This window comes from Quercus suber, unplaced genomic scaffold (assembly GCF_002906115.3).
Source record: "Quercus suber isolate HL8 unplaced genomic scaffold, Cork oak 2.0 scaffold_688, whole genome shotgun sequence".
In the NCBI taxonomy this organism is placed as follows: Eukaryota; Viridiplantae; Streptophyta; class Magnoliopsida; order Fagales; family Fagaceae; genus Quercus; species Quercus suber.
Genome location: NW_027070129.1, coordinates 67,236 through 75,483, shown reverse-complemented (window position 1 = coordinate 75,483; position 8,248 = coordinate 67,236).

Here is an 8,248-nt window from a genome sequence, read left to right as displayed (position 1 = left end):
GCGAGATGAACAATCTCTCATCTAATCACCATTAGGAATGAGTGGCATTGGCAAAAAGGTAATACATGTTCTGCTTATGCCAAAAAATAAATTTAAAAAAAAGCTATTTTCTATTGACTATAGATTTTTTTTTTTCAGACTAAGACATTAGTTGGTTTTTTATGCCAACGGTGATTGAACTCCAAATCTCTTATTTAAAAATCAAAGACTTTACTCATATAAATGAAATCAATTCTTCTAAAAATACTCCATACTCATAAATTGCCTTCAAATCATTCTTTTCTTACATGAAAATGCATATTAAATTAGGAGATGATTTTGAAAGCAAAAGACTGCTAAGACACCTAACAAAAGCATTTCTAATTAAATTTGAAAGGTGAAACAGGGAAATCAAGAATCAGCACCCGGGAATCCCACGAGGCTAATAAAGCTCATCCTGAACAAAACCAATCTTACCTCTTAGAGTCAAGCACTCCTGCATCATCATTTCACTTTCATCATCTCTCCTTGGAATCTAGGCTAGAAGCTCCTGAACTTTAGCATGATGCCCCCTCTGACGCTCTTCACCTCGAATACGAATTACGAAGAGGCTCAACCTCGGCTCTCAAGGCATCCCGCTCTGCTTTTGCTGCCCTCAATTGCCTTCTGAGCTTCATCAAAGTATCGTATGAGCAGACTTCAGCCTCAGTAGCATGATCACGAAGGGAAGATTAGGATGGCCCGGCAGCCTCGAGACGAGGAATGAAACATAGGTCCCTAGTGGCTTTCCAAGATAAGAACTCTCCAGAAGCCCACCTATATCCATGCTCAAATGCCTAGGGTATGGCTCGATAGTGGATTTCTTCCCCTTCCATAATCCTTTGATCCATTCCATAAAAGGTCCAAAATCACTATCAGCAAAAATGTCAACGGTAACATCAGACAGATCACCCAGGAGCGGAGTGTGTATGAGAAAATTAATTTGGTGAAAACTGATTTGCATAGCTTCATTCATTGAATAAAATCCCTATATATACAAGCTAAGAGGTTAAGCAAAGTTCAGCTCTGTAACTAACTTAACAGACTCATAAACTTGTGAATAGTAATTAACAAATCTAACAAACTATGACACGTGTTGAATAAACTAACTAACTCTATTTACAAAAGCTACATATCGTTTACTGCACAAGTATCAGCTAAACTACATTTTCATTTAGACAGATTTGGACTCATCTTGGACTCCTTTATCTCTATAGCTCCGGGTGTGATCCCTTGATGAATTAGGGGCTGTTTGGATTTGCAAATATTCATCACTCATCACTCTATTTTCATCGCTCATAACTCAAAATTAGTGGATCTCATGGAAAGGAAGTCTGTTTGGCTGTGTTTTCAAGTTTGTTTTTATCACTCCATTCTTTGACTTTCGAGTGATGAGTTTTGAAAACTAAAAATAAGTTTTAGGTATTTTCAAGTTATAAAAATAAAGTTATAGTGGCATTTTGGTAATTTCACTCAACTAATGGGCCCCACGGTCAGTGTATAGTCATTTCAATGCCAGCCTTTACTCTCCCAATGGCTCTCTTCATACCAAACCAAACCCCTTTCCCTTTTTTTAATTTCTGCAACACCCTTCCATTAATTTCTTTCTCTTCTCTTCCCAAACCGGCCTTTCCATACCTACTGGTAACTGCTCTCTCTCATCTCGGCCCGCCACTCCATCCTATACTGTCACACAACCCACATTCAAAGATTATAATTTGTCAAACACAACTCAGATCATCAATGCAAATCCACTCGTGTGGTAGAACTTAATACACAATACAAAATGGGTAATCTCAAATTAATGTCAAGGATTAGAAAAGGCCTCAAAACACCCAATACTTTGACCAAAATTTGAAACGCACCAGATTGGAAAATCAATGAATCAAAGAGGAAATTACAAGCACCAAACCCATACAAAGGAAACCCATCACCGATATACCCACAAAATTCCTAACTCAAACTAACTTAAACCGGAGAGATGTGTAGAGCCACAAAAACAAAATAAAGGAGGGCGAAGCAAAAGACTCATGGAGACCGAGAAGCTCACCTAGACCGGTGGGAGGTGGACCGTTGCTACACCGATTGATGAGTTCGTGATTGAGCTCAGGAACTACCCACCTGCTGGCCGAGAAGCTTAAGCCCAATGCCCACCGATCTGACCGAGAAGCAGAAGAGTGAAGAAGAAAGTAGAGGAAGGTGTTTGGATTTAATGAGTGGAAGAGAATGGAGGGGCGGAGAGGGGTTTGTACCGTGCCTGGGTATTAGGGGAGAGTGAAGAAAAAAAATAAAATAAAATAAAAGGAGAAAAGGGTATTTATGGGGAGAGAGAGAGGATACACGCAGGTATGGTGCTCAGACAATAGGTTAGGTTTGGGTCCCACAAAAAGTAGAAATATTTGAGTGATGAGAAGCTAAAAATAGTGTGCCAAACGTGTGGAGTTTAGAAAATTAAGGTATTTTAAGTGATGAGTAATAAGTGATAAGTAGTGAAAATTAAGTGAGAACTAAGAAGTGATGAGTGATGGTTTTTTTTAAAACCAAACAGCCCCTTAGCTGTTAATCCTTCACCAATAGACCCTTTAAGCTTTTCATTATTTGCTCCGGCATTAGCTGCTACACTGTGTGCCTGTCTGAGCTGCTCTAATGTAGCAGTTGGTGAAGCAGCTTGACTTGCTGCACTCTTTTGCCTTTGATAGTGTGCTGCACCCCTCCAAACTGCCGAGAAATAAGAATCGGTAAGTAACCTGAACAACCCCAGATACCAACAAGAGGGATGCCTAGAAGATCCTGCAATGGGTCCACTACTCCTAGTTAGAGCAAAACCATATCCATACCCAGTCATTTAGCTCAAGACCAAACAAATAATCGACCCATCATTTCCCATCACTAGAGAAGGGAGGCTTGATTACCAAAGTCACCCAACCCAGTCTCGCAGACAAAGTCATGAGTTCGACTATCAAACTGTTAACGTATATAGTGTTGTGGGCTTTAGGCCCAACTAGATTACTTGCATATCACACATTCTTGTACTACACTCTTACTTGTACTGCACTCATATGCCTTCTATATAAAGGCACTCATGTATATTCTTTCATTGAGAAATACTATACTATTACTTTCAATATTTCTAACATGGTATTAGAGCCACTGCTCTAACTTCTTGTGTCTTGTAGTCTTGTCTTTGTTGGTATTTTCCGCTGCCTCGACTTCTTCGGTCAGTAAACCTTTTCTGTGTCCTCTCCTGACCGCTCCATTGCCGTCAAAGGTACACAAGGTTGAATCTTCACCGCCAGAAGCTCGATCACCGCCACCAAGATCACTGCCTCCGTCGGATCTTCCACATCGGACCTCCGATTAAGACATAAGACATATCAACGTGTAGATTTTCAACCAATCTACACAAATCCGCAAAAATCATCATCATCTGACCCTCCTCGCGCTGCCACATGCCTGTCAAAGATTTGGCTAAATCTTCCATATGCCTCACACGCCACCAGTATTGCTCCGATCCTGTCGTCGCTGCCTCTGTCGGAATCGTCTTTCTCCGATCTACATAGTTGGAGAAGAATCGACCTCATTGGAAGCCACACACGCCCTCACGCGCCGCTTGAAATTCTTTGTAACATCAGCTACGCGCCACTTGCGTCGCCCTACTGCCCACTGACGTCACTTGCTGACGTCATTTGCCACGTCAGCCCTAGTTGCTCACCTGCTGACGTCATCGTCCAGTCAGCACCCAGTCAGCGGTTGCGACACCTTGCTTACGTCAGCCTTTGTTGACCTTGACCGTGCGTTGACCGTTGACTTTTCTCCGGCTTGACTTTTGTAGTTCAGGTGCTCCTTACCCAATTTTTCGCGTAGATTTCATTTTTGCAGTCCATTTTTGCATATTTTGCTTCTAAATGGAGAATAAGGACAGTTTTCTTCTTATTGCAATAATCGTCGTTGCCAATCCATCAGACGTTTTTGCAAATTTTGCAAATGTTTTGGTTACAATATTGAGACTTGCTATCATCGCAACAAATCTGTTGTTTCAATTTTTGCTACAACTGTTGCTAACACTGAGAATGTCCAACCAATGACTCCTGTCTCTACACAATCTAAGTCTTCTGGATCCACTTTCTCCATTTCCAAAGATGACCTTATAAATATCATCACCAATGTTATTCATATGGTTGGTAATGCATCTTATTCCTCTTCTTTCGCAGCTTTCTGGTATGTCTTCTACCTCTTGGCTTATGAATTCTACTTGTTACAATCACATAACACCTCACTCATCCTTATTTTCTGACCTTAAACCTGCACCGCATCCTCTTAATATTCGCACAGCAAATAGTTCCACAATATTTGGTCATAATATAGGTTTAGTTTCAACCTCCAACCCCTCGGTTCCTGGAGTCTTTAATGTTTCTGACCTTTCTTATAATTTATTTTTTGTGGGACAATTAGCTGAGTTGGGTTATCGCATTACCTTTGATTATTCTGGGTGCATTGTGCAGGATCCTAGGACGGGACAGGAGCTTGGGATCGATCATAGAGTTGGGCGTATGTTTCCCGTCGACAACCTTCGTCTTCCACTTATTGCTCTTGTTTCTGTTGCTGCAGCTGCTGCAGTTTCTTCCACTCCTTCCCTTGCACTTTGGCATGCTCGACTTGGTCAAGCATCTTCCTCTCAGGTACAACAATTGGCTTTTAGAGGTTTGTTAGGTTCAGTGTCTACAGAAAATTTTGATTATGTTTCATGTCAGTTAGGAAAACAATTAGCTTTGCCGTTCAATACTAGTGAATCAATATCTACTAATATCTTTGACCTTATTCATTCTGATGTTTGGAGGCCTTCCTCTGTCTCTAGTATTGGTGGGTCTAGATATTTTGTTGTCTTTGTTGATGATTACTCTCGCTATAGTTAGATTTTTAATATGAAACGTCGTTCTGAATTATTGGAAATATATTCTAATTTTGCAAAACTGGTTGAAATTCAGTTTTCCAGACGCATCAAAATTTTTTGATCTGATAATGCTCTTGAATACACTCAATATGCTTTCCATGCTGTTTTGCATTCTTATGGCATTGTTCATCAACTAACTTGTCCAGGTACCTCTCAGCAAAATGGTAGAGCCGAACAAAAACTTCATCATATTCTTGATACTGTTCGTGCTCTCCTTCTCTTTGCCAAAGTTCCTGCTCCTTTTTGGGGTGAAGCTGCTCTTCATGCTATTCATACTATTAATCGCATTCCAAGTCCTGTTATTCAAAATCAAACTCCATATAAGCGCCTTTTTAGGTCACCTCTAGACTATCACCATCTTCGCTCCTTCGGTTCTGCTTGTTTCGTTCTTCTTCAGCCATATGAGCATAACAAACTTGAGCCTTGGTTAAGGCTTTGTTGTTTTCTTGGCTATGGCAAAACTCAAAAGAGGTATAGGTGTTATGATCCTGTCTCTCATCGTCTTCGTACCTTCCGCAATGTTGTCTTTTGGGAACATCGTCTCTTTGTCGAGCTCTCTCATTTCAATGCTACCCTGTCTTCCTCCTCTGTCTTAGATCTTTTTCCAAATGAGGTACATATTCCTTCTGTAGTTGCTTTTGATCCTCCTGTAGTTGCTCCTAATTCTGTTGCTGTAGACTTCTCTATCCAACCACCAGATATCACTGATCCCTTTCCTAGTTCACCCTTTAATGAATAGATAGAAGATGAACAGGTTGAAGACGAGTTACCCAACCCCAATCCTGAGCCTAGGTCTCTTGCTCCTGCTTCGCTTGAAGATCTTACACAAGACATTCCACTTCGTCACTCAACTTGGGTAAGATCTATTCCTGTACATTTACTTGACTATCATTGTTACATTGCCCTTACTACACTACATGAGCCTCACACCTATCATGAGGTTTCCACTGACCCTTTATAGCAGATTGCAATGAAAAAGGAACTTGATGCATTATCTAAAAACCATACTTGGAATTTGGTGACATTTCTTCTTGGGAAAATCTGTGGTTGGTTGTAAGTGGATCTATAAGATTAAGACTCGCTCTGATGGGTCTATTGAGCGCTATAAAGCTCATCTTGTTGCAAAAGGTTTTACACAAGAATATGGGATTGATTATGAAGAGACCTTTACTTCGATTACTTGTATCTCATCTGTTTGTGCCCTCTTAGCTGTTGCTGCTGCTAGTAAATAGGGCATTTTTTGGATGAATGTCAAAAATGCATTCCTTAATGGGGATTTAAGTGAAGAAGTGTATATGCAACCTCCTCCTGGTCTCTTTGTTGACTCAAAAAAGGTTTGTTACCTTCAACATACACTTTATGGCCTTAAACAAGCTCCACGAGCTTGGTTTGCCAAATTTAGCTCTACCATCTCTCGCTTGGGTTACATGGCCAGTCATTATGATTATGCCTTATTTCTTCATCGCACTGACAAATGCACTATTTTACTTCTCCTATATATGGATGATATGATCATAACTAGTGATGACCTTAGTGGCATTCAATAACTCAAGGCTTTTCTCAGTCAGCAGTTTGAGATGAAAGATCTTGGACATCTTAGCTACTTCTTGGGTCTTGAAATCACTCATTCTACAGATGGACTTTATATTACTCAAGCTAAGTATGCCTCTAAACTCTTATCTTGAGCTAGACTCACTGATATCAATACTGTTGATACTTTAGTTGAGCTTAATGTGCATCTAACTCCCTTAGGGGGGAAACCATTGTCTAATCCATCTCTTTACAGACGCTTGGTTGGCAGCTTAGTTTATCCTACTGTCACTCGTTCAGACATTTCCTATGCTGTTCACTAGGTGAGCCAACATTTGTTTGCTTCACGATCGACTTACTTTGCTGCCGTTCTATGCATTTTTCGATACCTAAAGGGCACTCTCTTCCATGGTCTTTTCTATTTTGATCAGTCTCCTTTTATTCTCTGTGCATTTTTTGATGCTGATTGGGCAGGAGATCCCGCTGATTGCAGGTCTACCACTGGTTATTGGTTTCTTCTTGGTTCTTCTCTGATTTCTTGGAAAAGTAAGAAACAAACTCATGTGGCCCACTTCAGTACTGAAGTAGAATATCGTGCCCTTGCTGATACCATATCTAAGTTTCTTTGGCTACGATGGCTTCTCAAAGACTTAGGTGTGTCTACATCCTTTGCTATTCCTCTTTATTGTGATAACTAGAGTGCTATTCATATTACTCACAATAATGTCTTCCATGAACGGACTAAATACAACGAGATCGATTGTCACTTTATCCGTTTTCATCTTGTCTATGGTGCTCTCAAGCTGATCTCAGTCTCTTCTAAAGATCAACTTGCAGATATCTTCACCAAGTCACATCCTAAGGGACGTTTTCGTACTTTGGTTGACAACTTCAAGTTGGTCTTACATCCACCTTGAGTTTGAGGGGGGCTGTTAACGTATATAGTGTTGTGGGTTTTAGGCCAAACTAAATTACTTATATAGCACACATTCTTGTACTACACTGTTACTTGTACTGTACTGATATGCTTCCTATATAAAGACACTCATGTATATTCTTTCATTGAAAAATACTATACTATTACTTTCAGTATTTCTAACACTAACAAAGAAATGCCTTAGGTGACCGTAAAACCAAAGCTGTAGCAAGTGAGCGCAACAGTAAGGATGGCCACCCCTATTGTTCCTGCAGAGCGATAAAGATCTAACAGTCTCACATAGTATGGCAGAAACAAACGACTGGGAAGGCAATTGACGCACCAGATTTGCAACAAGGCCGATATATATGGTCCACTAAAAACTATAGATTTTTGATACCTAATAAACTCTTTATTCAGATCATTGATTGTCTAAATGTATGATTCCTACATAGCCATTGGTGTTCCACGGAATTAGCTGATAGATTTAGAATTTTGAAGGAGTACGGACAAAAGTTTCTCTCTTAAAATAGGAACCACATGGACTACCTAGCCAAATTATAGGGAAGGTATGATGTTTCAATTGATTTGGGATCTGGGGAACACATTTTAATTTTAGAATTGGACTCCACATTCGTAATTTCTAGGCAAACATCTTGTGGTATTCTTCTATTTTTATTTTTTAGTGTTTTCATTTGTTTTCTCTTCTTTATTATTTGGTATTGAAAGAATTAAGCTGAATTCTTCCATGAGGAAGGATATGAGAAACATGGAAAACCCTAGCATTTAGGATAAAAAAAAAAAAAAAAAACCCTTTTCTTTCACTAATACTA